Source organism: Pleurodeles waltl, chromosome 4_2, assembly GCF_031143425.1.
Source record: "Pleurodeles waltl isolate 20211129_DDA chromosome 4_2, aPleWal1.hap1.20221129, whole genome shotgun sequence".
Lineage (NCBI taxonomy): Eukaryota > Metazoa > Chordata > Amphibia > Caudata > Salamandridae > Pleurodeles > Pleurodeles waltl.
Window position 1 is genome coordinate 259840293 of NC_090443.1, and position 17213 is coordinate 259857505.

Sequence of the window (17213 nt, forward strand, 5' to 3'; positions counted from 1 at the left end):
CTTACCTCAGGACTCAAGGGCATGAAGAGGGCAAGTCCAGAGGTGGGTCAAGGAGATGGGGGTACAACCACAAGTGAGTCAGCAAGCAGATCTGCTGGGCCCAGTAATTCATCCTGTTATATTAATATTATTTCTCTAACTTTTACCTCCCCATTTAGAATATGTTTTCCTTTTTTTAATGTGCTGGTCTCCTTGTTTAACTAATCTTCATTCTTTCTAAGATTTGTTGAATTCTTGTTATCCCTCCATTATACTAGTTTTTTCTACATTTCATGTTTCTATAGCTGATTTCATCCTGTCTATATTAGTCTGTAGCTTTCTTCTGCTTTGTCAGTAACCTTTCCCTCTCCCCTTAAATATATTGTGGACTGGTACTGACAGATTTCGGGAAAGGTACTTTACTGTGAAGATTTCATGAACAAGTAAGCTTTTCTATGCATGTTTAGAGACAAGGCTATCTTTTTCTTGCTTATGATCAAACAGTAAAATGAAAGAGATGCCATGGTCATGGTGGGCTCCCAATGTTGTGTTGTATGTATTATTAATCATTTATACAGTAGCATACCATACCGGCAGCTTTGATGACAGTGCAGAATGACTGGAAACTAGTATGTGGACAATCCCATTGCATTTGCCAAGCAAGACCTCACTGTATGTCTTTCATTGACCAAGTATTCCACCCCTTCATTGAGCTTCAGTGACTTCGATCTACCCCTCTATTACGAAACTTTTGTGGTTGACTTGATTTGGCTACCTGGCTTTTCTAACATAGTTAAACAACAAAATTCCTTATGTGAATTATATAAGAAGTTGGAACTTAATTATCTATTGCAGTTGTATTCTGTTGAATTTGTTCTTAAAGAACAAGAAGGGGAGGCTTATCTAGCATTGAAAATGTGAAATGTTTTTTTCAGCTGCACCGACCACCAGTGCTGGGGTCAGCGGCAGCACCAGTGCACCAGATTCAGTGGCAGTTGGAGGGGGAGAACCAATGACAGCAGGGACAGGCGTTGGTAAGTCACATTGCTTGCTGATTGACAATTACTGGTATACTCACTGCAAGGGTATTTTGTCCCTCCCCCGAACACTGCTTTAGCAGCTACAGCAGGGGTTGAGTTCTTAATGGCCTCTTCTATCTGCAGCTCAGCTGACAAAAGCTCATAATTAATGCTACAGATGATGGATTGATGGAAAAGGGGAAGAAGGATGGATGGTTAAATGAAAGGATAGGTAAAATGGTATATGAGTGGAAGGATGTGTGGGTGGGTGAAAGGATGTGTAGGTGGATGATAGGAGGTGCATGGGTGGGTGAAAGGATGGATCAAAGGGTATATGGGTAAAGGATGCCTGCCTGGGTGAGTGAAGGGTGGATAGGTAAAAGGAAGCTTGGGTGGGTTAAATGATGAGTAAGGAGGAGTGGGTAAATAGATGGATGGATTAAAGGATGGTTGAAAGGGTGGCTATGTGAATGGATGGGTAGGGATGGATGGATCGGCAGGGAACGGTGAAAGACTAGACGAGAGAATGCAAAGCTTAAATGGAGGGTATCAAAAGGTGAATAGAACAATGAAAGAATAAATGGATAATTACTTGGATGAATAAATAAGGGAGCACCTACTTTGGTGGGGAATGGGTTCACCTACTTTGGGATGTGTTCACCTACTTTGTTGGTTATCAAAGTTTTGGTTCAAAGAGGAGGGTATTTCAATTTTCTGTCTACACCCTTAACTCACTGTATTTGTTAAGCAAGGCAGATGTGTATCCTACCATCCATCATCATTCATCACCTCCCTGCCCATGGCATCTAGTCACCTAAGTCATGACCTAACTACAATATGGTTCAATTCAGCAGAACAATAGTGTTGTCTGTGTAACGCATCTGTCTCAATTATTACAGCACTTACAAAGTTGTCAATGCATTGTAAACCAAAACCAAAGTGTGTTTCCTTTATCTCCCAGTGACCCCTCTATCACCACCTAGTACTTCATTCCATTACTCTTTGCTAGGTTCTATCCCACCCTACTTAAAATACTTAAAAAATTGAAAAATCAATTTCTGGCATGTTCCACGTTTTCCTGGCGAAGGTATTCGTATATTTCATAGCTCCCATAACTGTTTCATGGTTGTTCAATTTTTTCCAATTTGATATTCATCAACTACAGTGAGGTATGTGTGGGTAAACAAATTGCCCTGTGACTCGTAATCAGTCACATCAATCTCCTGTGGCCTTAGAGGACCAGTGATATACTGCTATTGTGCCACTAGAATTTTAAATAAGTCTTTGCATAGCGCACTATTTACAAATAGTCTTTTTTTATTTGATTTTCCTTCCTTGATATAGCTGCTCCTGGTGGTCCATCTACATGCTAGGAGGTAGAAGCCTGGCTGCGGTGACAGAGGTTGGAGGTCATCCGTTCGGAGTACCAGCAGCTGGTGGCTCTGCAGTATGAAGAGGATGAGGCAGCTGCCTTGACTGTGGGCCCTAGCTCCTCCAGTCAGCTGTCAGTGCCTCCAGCTACCCAGCAACAACAGCATCGGCAGCGCTGGGGGAGTGTGGCTACCGAGCCTAAGATGGCCGATGCATGAGTCTACTGCTCCACGCCAGCCCTTCAGATATCTTGCTGCATTCTGCACCACACAGCCCTACCACAGGTCTCTGAACCCCTGAGGGTATTTTGCCCCCCTAGGGTACTGATACTGACTGTGGCTGGTTGGAAGCTTGGGCTGAAGAGGTCAGGGAGCCCAGAAGGTGGCAGGAAACATCCCCAGGCTTCAATTATACAACTGACAAGCTGCGAGCCCTGTAGGAAAGTAGCCTCTTTCTAGCATGGTTACCCCCACTTTTGGCCTGTTTATGAGTGTGTGTCAGTGTGTTTTTACTGTGTCACTGGGAACCTCCTAGCCAGGACCCCAGTGCTCATAAATAAAAACCTATATGTCAATGTGTTTTTCCTGTTTCACTGGGATCCTGCTAGCCAGGACCACACTGCTCATAGTTTGGGGACTATTATGTATCCTGTGTAGTGCCTAACTGTTTCACTGAGGCTCTGCTAATCACAACCTCAGTGCTTATGCTCTCGCTACTTTTAAATTTGTCACTGTAGGCCAGTGACTTCATTTACCAATTTCAATGGGCACACTGGACCCCCCTTATAAGTCCCTAGTATTTGGTACCTATGTACCCAGGGCACTGGGGTTCCAGGAGATCCATATGGACTGCAGCATTTCTTTTGCCACCCATAGGGAGCTCAGACGAACCCTTACACAAGATTGCCACTGCAGCCTGCGTGAAATAGTGCACACTACTTCACAGCCATTTTCACTGCACTTAAGTAACTTATAAGTCACCTATATGTCTAAACTTCACTTGCTGAAGGTTAAGTGCAAAGTTACTAAGTGTGAGGGCACCCTTGCACTAGCAAAGGTGCCCCCACATAGTTCAGGGCCATTTCCCCAGACTTTGTGAGTGCGGGGACGCCATTACACGTGTGCACTACATATAGGTCAATACCTATATGTAGCTTCACAATGGTAACTCCAAATATGGCCATGTAAAAAGTCTAAGATCATGGAATTGTCCCCCCATTCCAAATCTGGTATTGGGGAGCCATTTCCATGCATCCTGGGGGCTCCACCATGGACCTCCATTACTGAAAACCAGCTCTCTGAGGCTTGCACTGTACCCACAGCTACAGCTGCTGCCACCTCACAGACAGGGTTCTGCCCTCCTGGGGTCTGGGCAGTCCAGTCCCAGGAAGGCAGAACAAAGCATTTCCTCTGAGAGCAGGGTGTTATACCATCTCCCTTTGGAAATAGGTGTTACAGGCTGGGGAGGGTAGCCTCCCCCAGCCTCTGGAAATGCTTTGAAGGGCACAGATGGTCCCTCCTTGCAGGGACCCCTTCTCCCCTGCTCTGGCGGGAAACTGGACAAAGGAAAGGGGAGTGACTCCCCTGTCCATCACCACCCCAGGGGTGGTGCCCAGAGCTCCTCCAGTGTGACTTCAGCCATCTTGCTTTGCAAGATGTGGGGGCACTCTGGAGGGCTCTGAATGGCCGGTGCCAGCAGGTTATGTCAGAGATCCCTCCTGATAGGTCCATACCTGATAAGGTAGCCAATTCCCTTCTCAGGGCTATTAGCTTCAATTTTGAAGTTTTTAGTTGCAGGGACCGCAGTTGACTTTACACTTGACATATATACCACTGGAGGGACCGGATTGGTTGGAGGGCATAGACTATACATTACACTCCATGCCTGACCTATTTCCTACATTGAAATGTATGTCATGGAACATCCGAGGGATGGGCTCAGCTACTAAATGATATAACATCCACATGTATTTTGGGAGATGAGGGTACAGGTGGCCATGCTCCAAGAGACGTACCTCACGCATCTGGAGATGGACCGCTTTCGATGCCGGTGGCGGGGTCAATTGTTTGCCACCTCCTATTCTGCTTTTGCCCGGGGGGTGCTGATATGGATAAAGGCAGGGATGCCGATTTAACCCATACGCTCCTCCTTAGACAGCGAAGGCCGCTATGTGATTGTTAAGGGGAGGCTGATGGGCCGGATATTTACCATGGGTTGTATTTACGCTACAAACCATGATTTGGTGGCCGTTCTTTGAGCCCTCTTAACTATCTTGGCCCCACTGATATTGATAATCTCCTGGGAAAAGACTTTAATTGTGTCTCAGATCTAGTGCTTGATCGCTCTGTACCTCCCCTGCCAGGTGCCTGGGTGCGCAGGACTGCTGAGGGCTTTGTGCAGTGGATGGGACACTGAGAGCTGGTGGACGTCTGGAGGAATCAACATGGGGACACTCAAGATTACTCCTTTTATTCCCCTATCTATAGGTTGCACACTAGAATAGATTATTTTGTGAGCTCCCAGACACTCACCCAATTCATCATCAGCACTGAAGATTTGGGACGTACCCTGTCCGACCATAGTCCCCTGTTGTTGAGTTTCCGGTCAGTTGGAGAACTCCCCCGAGTCCCAAAATGGTGCCTTAATCATCAATCCCTGGATGATACATGCTTCTGGGAGACCCAGGGTATTGTGATATCAGACTACTTTAGCAATAACCAAGGCTCGGCGTCATCGGGTCTAGTTGAATGGGAGGCTTTTAAAGTGATGGTGCATGGACACTGCCTAGGACATTTGACAGTTATCCAATGAGACCTAAGTGATAAACTTAGGCCCATATTTATACTTTTTATCGCTGCATTTGTGTCGTTTTTTGATGCAAAATCGGCGCAAACTTACAAAATACAATTTAATTTTGTAAGTTTGCGCTGATTTTGCATAAAAAAATTATGCAAATGCAGCACTAAAAACGTATAAATATGGGCCTTAGTGCTTTGGATGGCACAATCCACGCATTAGACAATGCTCAAGCCACAATGCCTTCTGCGGTTGTGAAACTTCGTGAAGCTAAGGAACTCTAAAAGGCCATCCTGGAACGGCACAGTTGCCACGATTACAAAACTTATGTCAACAGGGTACATGATGAGGGTGAATTCTTGGGTAGATTGCTGGCTTAGCTTATAAAGCCGGAGTCACAAGGGGCGCCTATCACCCACGTGCGGGTAGAAACAGGCGAATCTCTTTACTCCCCAGGATGTATATACTCCCTATTTAGGGAATATTACAAAACTCTGTACAGCTACCCGGGTCTGGTTCCATCAGAGGCTCAAATGGCATTTCTGGAGAGACTGTCATTGTGGACACTTCCCCAGGAGGAGTTGGAAGACCTGGGGAGACCGGTAATGACGCAGGAGATTGGCAATGCCATCAAAGAAATGGCATCAGGGCAAACATGTGCCTGATTGATTGCTGCAGAGTTTTACTTTGCCTTTGCCGGGATTCTGGCCTCTAAACTTGAAGCTTTATACACTGAATCCTTCAATTTGGGGATGTTATTTGCCTCTGTCCTTGATGTGGTTGCAATTCCCCTCCCCAAAATGCCCAGGAAGCTCAAACCTCTGAGTTTAGGCCCCTCTTCTTTTTAAACATGAAAATCAAAATACTCAGCAAGGTCCTGGTAGTACAGCTACTCCTTTATCTTTCCACCCTCATTCATAAAGACCAGAATGGGTTCATTCCTGCTCAAAAGACATCCCTTAAGCTCAGGAGGCTTTACCACATAGTATACCACCTGGAGGCATGATCGTATCCCCATGCAATAGTGATGTTGATAGATCTGGAAAAGGCCTTTGACACAATCCGCTGGTATTTCTTATTTGCAGTAATGCAGAGGATGGGGCTAGGGGCCCGCTAGAACAGCTGGGTCCAACTCCTTTATACAGTTGAACTGCCCAGGTTAAGGCAGGATGGGTGTTCTCCTCTCAGTACAAGGTGCGACGTGATGCCAGGCAGGCTGCCTATTATCACCCCTGCTATTTGCCCTGGCCATAGAACCTGGGTATCCTGGTTTTCCATTCATTGGAGGACCTGCGTGAGGGCAATCTCAGGATGGCCCTCCAGTCCCTTCAATAATGCGTCCCTTTCTGGCGATCACTCCAACAACCAACTATGTCCACGATTGGGCTATCCAAGAAGGTCATTCTGTTGAGACTGCTTTATTTCTCTGCTAGCCTCCCATTTGCGACCTCCTGGTTCCTTCATATAAATAGCCTTTTGAGAGACCTCATTTGGGCTGGTGGTCCGTAGGAGGGTTTCATTAGAGACCATCCAGCGTCTACTGGATGAAGGGGGAGTGGGAGTCCTGAACTTTGAATTACGGCCCAGATTTAAGAAAAGTTAGCTACGCATTTGAGCCATTTTTTAATGGAAATTCGGCGCTAACTTAATGGCATATTTGGGTGTTGACGCTAGAGCAGTCTTGCATCAATTTTTTCTGCTTAGTGCAATTTTTAGGGAGCACCACCTCACCTTGCATCGTTTAATGACAATAATGGGCAACGTAGGCATTACCTTCTAAAAGATAACGCAAGTCTGCTAGTGCTCTATTTAGAACCTGATGGATAAATGCCTCATGCAAAGAACCAGCTCCAAAAAAATGATGCTAGGTCTGATTGGCGTCAACATTTTAACTCCCGGTCAGACCAGGCATTAAAATCCAATCCACACACTACCACAGAAGGTAAACATATAGAAGGAGCATTGGAAAGCAACTGTACACCAAGGAAGTGTTAATCCTACAGCTTGGCGCCAGTAGAAGATGACAGTGATGACACTAAGTGCTACTAGCATCACTACAGCAACCGTAAACATCACCACAGGAGCCATAAACGCAGCATAGAAGACTGGAGACGATCTTTCGCCAGCATGCAAGCATCCTGGCCCTCAGGAAAGAAGAGGTGATCAGACTCTACCATCTGAGGTGGGAGTCCATTGTACATCTGCTCCACCACATTGCACCAGACATCCAAGCAAGAGTGAGGAGTCACACAGCAGTTCCACCCATGCCCAAACCTCACAGCACACCAATAAACATAAACATCTCCATACCATGATACATGAGTACCAACAATGGACTGTGCCAGATGTGCTATTGACAATGTACAGGGAGAGACCAAAAATGCACATGAATGAGGATACATGGAAATTGGCAGGGCTGGACACCTGATGCAGGGCACTGCTGAAAAGCACAGAATGCCCTGTCCCACAGCCGTCTGAAAAATCATGTTTGCATCACAATATATCCCATATAACTATCCCACACTGGGCATATGAACCTCATGCACATACATATGCCAGCCAGCAATTACCAACAACAAGTCTTTGTGCAAGGGAGGTATTTCTAAAGCAAACGGGTGGGATTCACATGCAACACACAGGGCCATACACCTGTTACATGGCACAGAACACACAAAATATGTACACATGCCTACTACATCATTCTTCTGCAGGTTTAAAGGTAAGGCACTAAGGCCCATATTTATACTTTTTTTGCACCCCATTTGTGCCCCTTTTTGACGCGAAGGCGGCGCAAACTTACAAAATACAACTTTGGTGGTAAATACAGAATACTGCGGTACTGCCTGCTGCCAGCATACCGTCTCAGAGGCGGACATACGCCCGCCACATTATGACACATACATACAAAACCAACATAAAACAGCCACAACCATAAATCAGCCAGACCCACTGAATGTGATAAACTGTCGGTATTACCACCAATACCGTTAAGCCACCAATACTAGCCCCTCCAAATAATGACCCACCAATCACCACAGCATACATTTAACAACAGTAAACCATTGGCGTGAACACCGCCATGGTAGATAAAGCCATCCAAAAACAAAACAATACAACATTGGCAGAACAAAACCCACACCTTACACAATTACACACACCTACAAACCCACGAACAGCACTATATAACACACACCCTCATTACCCTCAATCACACAAAACACCACAATAACTAGCCACGCAAGTCACATATGCAACTTCACACACACACCCATTCATCCGTCACGCATCACATACCCAACACCCGACCACATTACACAACCCCCTCTGCACAACACACCCACCACACAACACCCATGTACCCACAAAGGCACTCCCATTTCACTGATGAGGACTTCTGGGTCATGGTTGATCGAAGAGTCTGGGTAGAGCCACAACTGGTTGGAGCAGACATCCAGCAGATATCCATTGCCAGTAAGATGGCGCTATTGCAGCGGATCTTTCTCAGGGTGAATGTCGTAGGACATCTTCCACGAACAAGGGGCGACATCAGAAAGAGGTGGAATGACCCACAGGGGAAGGTGCATTCCATAGCAACAAGGCACCAGCTCACCATTCAGAGGACTGGCGGTGTTACCCCACCTCCTCCCCCACAGCTGGCAGCATGGGAGAAGCAAGTCTTGGCAATACTGCATCCTCACGGACTCACTGGAGTTGCCGAAGGACTGGACACTTGTGAGTCAACATTTACTACCTATCACCACCCCATACCTGCATGCCACTACCACCCCTCACCCTGACACCCATTACTCCATTTCATACCACACAGTGCACCACCACAATTAACAAACCTAAATGCCAAGCCCTACATGCCATACCCAATGCATGCACATCCCTTCCAGCCCTGCATGTACACCCTCCACCAATGCGTGCGCCGCATGGAGAACTAACAATCCCACAATACATCACCATACACAAACAAAGGCGGCAGGGCAACAACAACAATACAGGGAAAGCTAGGAATGCAGAATATGTCACAGACATGCAGCATAATACACCACTTACATCCCCACAGATGCCCCAGCCAATCACACTGGCAAGGTGGCACTGCTACCCAGTCCCCCACTAGAAGATGCCCCCACTGATGACAGGAACTCTGGAGTTCTAGATCTTGATGAACTCCCTGGCCCATCAGGGACCACTGGTCAGTCGGCTACCCCAGCCCACACCCAGTCCACTACAGAGCCTCCCCCCTCAGTATCCAACACCACAGCAGCCACCCAAGATTCCCAGACCTCTGTCCCCAGGACACGTCAATCGGCAGCGTGCCCACCTGTACAGGGACCCCAGACAACACCTCACAGCAAGACAATGAGGGTCCTGAGGTCAGTGGCATTGGGCACACCGTTCAGGGGACACATGCACAGGAGGCCAGGGATGTTCGGAGGACAGCTGTGCACCAGAGGGAGGACAGGCCCAGGGAACCAACTTTCCAGGAAGCACTCATTAATGTCCTGGGGGCTTACCAACAATCCCAGGACAAAATGGGTCAGGTGATAGACATCATGCCGGAGAACCAGCGGCTGCAGGAGGTATACCATCAGGAGATCAGGAAAGATTTGCAGGCCCTCAACACCACCATGGTCTCCATAGCACGGGTGCTGGCTGATAAGGCCAATATCATGAGAGTATACATCACACCAGCGGGCCCCTTCCACTAGCCAGTCAACTGACCAGCCCTCCACATCTTCTGCAACTAGTGGACAGGAGGCCCTGCCAACGACCCATAGGCCACCAGCACCCATCCCCCTGTAGAAGGTAAACCACCCCACAAACATTCTCTGTAACCCAGACAGACACCAGAGACACTTGCCAAGACCCAGAACACAGCCAGCAAATGAGGCCCTCCTGAATGTCCCCCTTGTGCTCCACTGTGTCACTTTGTCCACTTTGAACTGCCATTGCTCCCCTTCCTATGGCCCCTTGGACACTGGACCTGTGCTACAAACAGACTGACCCACTACTGGACTATTCCCAACCATCACCCCACTCTATTGCACTTCCCATTGTAGAACAATTTTCAGTAAACACCCTTGGACACAACTTGAGTAATAGTGATTTATCTACAGGTAATGCACAAGGTAGTGAACTGTAATGAACTGCATGATCCTGTGTAAATGTCCAGTAATATCTTGATCCATCCAACAAATGTATCTCAGCAGTCGGTACACATCACAGCAATACACTGTTGGAATAACACCAACATCTGCAATAAGAGAAGGCATAGGTGACAGTCAGGTGGGATGAAAAGGGAATGACTGGCATTATGCTAAAATGCAGAAATGTTTAGTTCAGAGTCTTATCTGAGTGTCTTTGGACGTTCTGCTGGAACAAATGTGACCTGTTGTCCACATCCTCCTCCTATTCCACCTCCTCACTGTACTCAGTGTCGACTGCTGCCACAGCTGCATTGTCACCCCCCTCCTCCTGCAGATAGGGTACATGCTGTCTGAGGGCCAAATTGTGCAACATGCAGCACACTACAACAATTCTGCAGACCTTCTCAGGGGAGTAGCATAGGTATCCACCTGTCAGATGGAAGCACCTGAACCTAGCCTTCAGGAGCCTGAAGGTCCTTTCTATAATTCTCCTGGTGCGCCCATGAACATCATTGTACCTATTTTCAGCCCCTCATTTCGGACCCCTAACAGGGGATATGAGCCATGACAGGTTTGGGTAGCTGGAATCCCCTGCAAGAAGTAAGGGACACTCATTAGCCCTGCATAATGGCATGGGCTATGATTCCTGAAGGCATACACTCACATACATTGGGTGGGGACACAGGCTAACCCCTTAGCCACACTCTGTGCCTCTGTAGTTGTGCCATCAGCTGTGGGACACTGCTATTCCTCAGGACAAAGGCACCATGCACCATCCCTGGACACTTGACAGTGATGTGGGAGATGTACTGGTCAGCCAGGCACACCATCTGGACATTGAGTGAGTGGAAACTCTTCCGATTCCTGTACACTTGTTCATTGGCCCTGGGGGGGGGAACTAAGGCAATATCGGTCCCATTGATGGCCCCAATGACATGAGGTATATGTCCCATTGCATAGAATCCAGCCTTCACAGTGGGAATGCGATGTAGCTGCACATGTGTTTGAGCAAGCACAATAGAGAACATTGGCTGTGACATCCCTGCATCCAAGCCCACTGTTATCTGGAAAGAGCCTGTTGCCAGAAAATGGAGCACTGACAGTTCCTGCACAAGAGGGGGTTTGCTGTGGTGCTATGAATAGCAGGTAGCAGATCATCCTCCAATTGTTCACACAGCTCTGTGATCGTGGCCCTGTCCAGGCGATAGGTGAGTATGATGTGCTGATCCTCCAGTTTAGCCAAGTCCACAAGGGTTCTGTACACCAGTGTGTGCCTCTTCCTATTCCTCCGCAGTGGTTGGTACTTAAGGGACCCAAATTTAAGAAAGGAGTGACAACAGGAACCATGAACACACTACAGCAGTGTACACAGAGCATGCTTGTATGTTGGAATAGGAATTGTGTAGGTGAGTAGATTCGACTACAATGATGCACTAAGTAATCTGTACATGTGAACCAGCATTAGAAAATGGCACCCGCCTGTCCTGTATTCACGGACAGGTGGAAGTGACCTCACTCCGCTGGCGTTTGCGTCATGGCGGAAGGCGGTCTGTGCCACTGTGCAAATTTTCTTTGGCTAACATGGCCCTCTATGGATAATGGGAAACAATGATGATCAACGCAGGACGTGACCGCCATTTTCTTTCTACCACTTCACTTGATTCCTGACTTTACACACAATGTCATTTCCACTGCGTGTACTGCTGTGACCTGTGTCTGGAACGTGCTATGGCTCGTACAACAGGGGAAAGGGCCCCAGCCTTCATGTCGGAGGAGTTGGAGTGCCTTATGGATGGGGTCCTACCCCAGTATGGTCAGTTGTATGGGCCTCCAGACCAACAGGTGAGTACACCATGGGTACGTTGCATTGAACATGACTGCATGGAGATGTGTGTGTGTGCTAGCAGTGTGTCATGTGGGGGGGTATGGCTGGTGGCAGCGTTTATGCAGGGGTACGGGTCATGTGTGGACCTGATGAGGGGAAATACTTTGTGTGGGCCATATGTGTGACAGGCTGATTTGTCAGATTCATGGTGTCCCTCCTTCTCTGTTTCCTCTGCAGGTCAGTACCCATCAGAAGAAGGGGTTGTGGTGTGCCATTGCCAAGGACATGCTGACCCTGGGGGTCTGTAGCAGACGGAGCACCCACTGCAGGATATGGTGGGAGGACCTGAGATGCTGGGCTCGGAAGACCGCGGAGGCCCAGCTGGGGATGGCCCACCCAACGAGTGAGGGGTGCCTGTAGGAACCTGACCCCCCTGATGGCCCGCATACTGGCGGTGGCCTACCCAGAGCTGGATGGGCGCTTGACGGCATCACAGCAGCCACAAGGGGGTGAGTACAGTGTGTTTTTCGACCATCTCTGTTGCCTGGCATGGGATTTGGGTGCAGGGAACTAGTCAGTGGATGCCCCAATATGCCAGTTCAGATATTGCTGCATGGTCAAGCTCAGCTTAATTGGGTGGAAAGCATGTATTTGATAGCTAGGTAGGTGGCTTCCCATGTCAGACAGGGCTTGGCTGGTCCCAATTGGTGTGTAGCTGGCAGTGTTTTGCTTCTTCCTGCTGTGGTATGTAGCCAGTGGTATGCCAGTGTGGTCCATACTGCCCATTGTCAGTGTGTGACAGTGATGTGTCAGCCATTTGTGCTGTTGGTGCTGAGACTGACCATGTGCTCCCCTTCTCTCTTCCCCCTTCTCCTTTTGTCATCCTATCCATGTGTGCAATTAGCATCATCTGGTGAAGGAGCAAGAGCACCGGCGAGTGAGGGAGCTTCAGCGGACAGGACCCAGAAGGTAGTGTCCAATAACGCCGAGGGGACCAGTGGGACGGAGGGTGAGGGGAGCACCATGGCGGGAACAGGAGGTGACACCAATGACTCTGATTCTTCCTCAGATGGGAGCTCCCTGGTGGTGGCGGACCCCTCTGGTACCACCCCAGCTATAGGTTCTACCGCCAACCCCATACCAGCACCGCCCTCCAAGTAGCCCCCCACCGAATTGCCTGTGCCCACTCACCCTGGAGGTTGGGCCTCTCATTCACCCCAGGCACCTCAGGCCCTGCCCCAGTCAGCCCTGCTGCCCTGAGTCAGGAGGCTATTGACCTCCTGCGATCCACTTCTGTAGGGCAATCAACCATTGTGAATGTCATCCAGGGGCTGGCATCCCAGATGCAGCAATGCAATGCATTCCTGGAGGGCATTCATGGTGGATTGGTGGCCCAACAAAGATCAATTCAGGCTCTGGCCTCCTCTCTGATGGCAGCCATTGTCCCTGTTTCTACCATTCCCACTCCAACTACCACTTCCCAGTCCCAGGCACCTCAACCCCAATCCATCCCAGGCACACATACAGATGAGCATGCACACAAGGCAACACACAAGAGTGGCACAGGCAAACACATGCACCAGACTTCATCCCGCAGGCACTCACACAAGCACCATACAGTGGCAGACACAACAACATCCACTGCCTCCACTTTATCCCCATCCTCCACCTCCACCACCTCCCTCCCAGTCACGTCCACACTCACACCTGCATGCACTAAATCTACATCCACTATCAGCATCACCACACCATGCAGAACACACACCTCACTGGCAGACTCCTCCACAACAGCCATGCATGCATCCCCTGTGTCCTCTCCCACAGTGTCTGTCCCCCCTCCTAAGGGACACAAACGCAAGCATTCACACACCCATGTGTGTATGGTGTGTGTGTGTTGTGCGTATGTGTGTGTCACTCTCATTTTCCTCCTACCCTCCCTTGTGTGTTAGGCGGCTGTACTCACCGTCGTTGGTGTTCCAGGTGGTGCATGACATAGAAGATCATCGGGAAAACTTGCAGTTCAGGTTCCATAGAGGTGTGGTTCTTCCCTCTGTCTCCAAAGGTGAGTCCTTTCGCTTCTGAGCTCGGTTTCCACCAGGCTTTTGTTGGCGTTGGTACCACCCCGGAAAAGGTGGAGGTTTGGTGTTTCTTAAGATGGTGGGCGGTACTTTGTCTCCCTCCTGGCTGTTGGCGGCTACCGTCATGGTGAATGTTGTTTACACCCTGGCGGTTGGTGTGGTGCATTGGCTGTCTATTGGCGTTATCACTGCCATGGTCATAATTTGGCAGAACTTACCGCCAGCCTGTTGTTAGTATTACCCCAAGTTTATCACTCACTGCCAGGGTCATAATGAGGGCATAAGTGTTGCACAGCATGGGTAGTGGCACTTTCTGAAAATGGCACTGTGATTATTTGCCCACAATAGTGTCAACAAAAATGAGGCTAATGTGGTGCAAGCAGGTTCTAGGGCCTTGTAAAGTTGGTCCACTGGCTCAAATATATAGAACACCACACACATTTGGCATGGGTAAACTGTCATACAAAAATTCCAATTACAATCACCATGTACCTAAGCCACAACCCATGATCCTAAAGTGCACCACCACAGACCAATGCAGCCATACATTCAAACAGGAATATACACACAATACGAGATGTAAGTCTGATACACCACTTCTCTCAAAGCAAATATGGGTCCTGGCATCTAGCAATTAACTAATGTGCATGATTGACACATGTTCTCACATTCATTTCCAACTGACCAAGCTTACGGCATCCAGCCATGGATCATGACACCTTTTGGAAATCCTACAACGGATGCAGCGAGGACCTACAAATGAAGCCCACATAAGGACCAGAAATGTTGTGGAACAGACATTTGGCCTACTTAAACCAAGGTTCAGGTGCCTACATCTTACAGGAAGAGGACATTATATGCATCACCCGTTGTCTGCAAAATTATCTTTGTGTGTGCCATTTTGCACAACATATGTCTACGCACACATGCCTCCTAGATGTTCCCAATGAGGAGGATGACAATAATGGTGTGCAACTGGAGAAGGGGAAACAACAAAGTTCTGCTGATGGAGTACACAGAAGAGAACTAATTGTGTAACAACTTGTTCCACAAAATGACTGCAATTGGCATTAAGTATGCAAAGGGGGTGTACAGATGGTAGGGGGGGAGCAAAAATGGTGCATTGGAATCTAACAAAAACAAATGTTCCACATATATCTGCTACTTTTGACACCTGCTCAGAGCAGCTATTTACAGGGGGCACACCATTGGTACCAATGGAACCCTGAGTACTGTTCATGACAAGGGCCTACATCTTAGCTCGGACCTTGAACAATACATCAATTGCATCAAATACCTCATATGCTATTGCCCCCTACCCTGTCCCATTGGTTCTAGTCAGTAAAATTCAGCACACACATTATTGTGGTAGGAGGATGCTAAGGGGGGGAAAAAGTGGCCCTGCACTGGCTTCTGTGCCACTTTACTTTAATGTGCCCCATAGTCAGGAACAATAGACATCTCCTAAATAATTCACTACCACATGAATGTGTTGGTGGAATGTAGACATTGACCCTCATTACAACCCTGGTGGTAAAGCCCGCTGACCGCCGTGCCGATGGCCGCCAACATACCGTGTCCGCGATGGAAATCTGCAACGTGTATTATGACCCACACTGAGAATTCCGCCACTATACAGACACCCACACAAGTCCGCCACACCAAAGGTCAGTGATAAACTGGCGATAGCAAACCCCACACCATTACGCCAACAGGAATATGCCCACACTATCACGACCCATGAATCAACGCAGCAGTCTTTCAACCACAGTAAACCATTGGCAGTACACACCGCCTCGCTCAAAATACACACACACTTACAAAACACAACCACATTGGACAATTCAAAATACAAACATCTGACACACATACACACACCACACCCACACACTCAATCCAATATAAAACACACACCCACATTACCCACAACCCCTTACAAAGAAAAATTTGAAGAAGCAGAGAGAGAGAAAAGCAAAGATCACGCCAGCATCCAGAGGCACACAACACTATCACTCATACACCATCCACACACAAAACACCACACACCCCAACACATCACCCCACACATCACATCTAACATCACCTCACACATCACTCACACCACATCATGACACCTCAAAGACACCCCAGGTTTTCTGAGGAGGAGCTCAGTGTCATGGTGGAGGAAATCATCCGGGTAGAGCCACAGCTATTCGGATCACAGGTGCAGCAGACATCCATTGCTAGGAAGATGGAGCTATGGCGGAGAAGTGTCGACAGGGTCAACGCAGTGGAACAGCATTCAAGAAGGTGGAATGACCTACAGGGCAAGGTACGTTCCGTAGTATCCAGACACCAGGTAGGCCTACAGAGGACTGGAGGTGGACCCCCATCTCCTCCCCCACAACTAACAACAAGGGAGGAGCAAGTCTTGGCAATTATGCATCCTGAGGGCCTCGCAGGAGTAGCAGGAGGACTGGACTCTGGTAAGTCCAATCCTTACGACTATATCACCCCACCCTACCTGCCTGCCATCACATACTCCCACACTCACCCTCACTCCCATCACTCCACCATCTCCCACACACCCCATCATCACTCCTAATCACTCACACAACCAAGAGCTGCATGCAACAACAGTGCATGGACACCCATCGCAGGCATGCATGGACACCCATCATCAAAGCATGTACAAGAGAGAGACTCACCCAGGGCACACAATCACCACTCACACAAGGGCCAACGTGATACTGCAAGCACAGTAATAGAGGGAAACACACCCATTGCACAAGATGGCACACACAGATAAAATAACAATGCATTTACACCCCAGCAAGACCCCTACACAACGTCACTGGACAGGAGGTGCCAGCCATATCCAGTCCCCCCACAGAAGAGGCCCACAGTGATGACAGCAGCTCTGCACGCCTGGATCAAGATGACCAGCCTGGCCCATCAGGGACCTCTGGACAGCTGGTTCCTCTGCCACAGTCCCAAGCCACCACAGAAC